Source organism: Chrysochloris asiatica, unplaced genomic scaffold, assembly GCF_000296735.1.
Source record: "Chrysochloris asiatica unplaced genomic scaffold, ChrAsi1.0 scaffold00009, whole genome shotgun sequence".
Classification (NCBI taxonomy): Eukaryota; Metazoa; Chordata; class Mammalia; order Afrosoricida; family Chrysochloridae; genus Chrysochloris; species Chrysochloris asiatica.
Window position 1 is genome coordinate 11,712,251 of NW_006408527.1, and position 1,637 is coordinate 11,713,887.

Here is a 1,637-nt window from a genome sequence, read left to right on the forward strand (position 1 = left end):
CTAACCCAAGCCATGGCATTTTAATCTCATATTCATGTGAAAGCTGGACAGTGATTAAACAAGACCAAAGAAAAATGAATGTCTTTGCATTATGGGGTTGGAAATGGGTATTGAATATATCTATCGTCTATCTCTGTATATATCTCTATCTATCTATCTATCTATCTATCTATCTATCTATCTATCTATCTATCTATCTATCATCTATCTATCTATCCATCTATCTACATATGGAGCTCTGGTACTATAGTGGTTACAAATTGGTCTTCTAACCTCAAGGTTGGCAGTTCGAAACTACCAGCTGTTCTGTGAGAGAAAGAAGAGGTTTTCTGATCCTGTAAAGATTTGCAGCCTTGTAAAATTGCAGCCTTGGAAACCCTGTGTGGGGTCACTATGAGTCGGAACTGACTCCATGGTACTTAACAACAACATATATATATATATATATTCGACTTCCTGAAGAACAGACAAATCTGTCTTTGTAGAAGCCATAATACTCCTAACAAGCAAGAATGGTGAGACTTTGTTTCACATAGTTTGGGCATGTTATCAGGAGGGCTCAATCATACTTGGTAAAGTAGAGAATCAGTGAAAGAAGAAGGATTAATGGATTGATACAGTGGCTGTAAGAATAGCTTCAAACATAGCAACTCTTGTGAGACAGCATAGGACTGGGCAGTGTTTCATTCTTTAACACATAGGATCAGAACCAATTTGCCAGCACCTAAAAACAAGCCCTTTTTCTGAAATAACTGAGGATAAATCCTTTTCTCTCTTAACACCAAATGGCCTGATCTTGCCCCACTTAGACTGTCACCAGAGAATCACATCAGATGATGTTGAGTACGTGTTTGTGTCTGTGTGAACATATAAGGGAGCTGTTACAACGAATCTCTCATTTATAAAAATCTACCCAGTTTCCAAATAAAACCCCAATGTGTGTTCTGAAATGCCATTTTGTGTAACATAGTTTGAGGAAGAAACAATAAAAGACCAATACACGGTGGCATGTAACCTGCAAATAAATTGTGAGACATGGAGGATGAGACTTACAGAAATCTATGTGTTTCAAAGTCAGATTTGATAAAAGATAGCAAAACTGGAAAGGTTATGGAAATAATGCAGTTGATTTTTCACCTTTTCAAACTTGACTTTATTATATAGGTGAAAAGATAGATGTGAAGGCAGGCGAAGTCACTCCCTCTGGGTCACAGAGTGAATCAGTAGCAGGAAGAGCTGGACAAGTAAAACATGACTGAAACAAACAGGAAGTGGTTGGGTAAAGCCAAGAAAGGTGTAATAATAATTACAGTTATAATTATAAATACAATGTCCACTGGTTGAACACTTGCTTTGTACCAGTATATGTGTCAACCACTATATATGCATTATTTTCTTTCATGCACATGACAACTCTGTGAAGTAAGGTTGTAAAGAACATTTGGCTGCTTGTAATTTTACTTCAGATCTAGCATCTGAATTCCTTTCTTGTGTTTGAAGAATCTGCTGCCAGTTGAGGTAAATTGCATGTTTTAAATGGATGAATTGCATAGTGTATGACTTAAAGCTGTGTGCATGTATATATATGTTTGAAGAATTTGCTGCCTTTTGAGGTAAATTGCATGTTTTAAATTGAT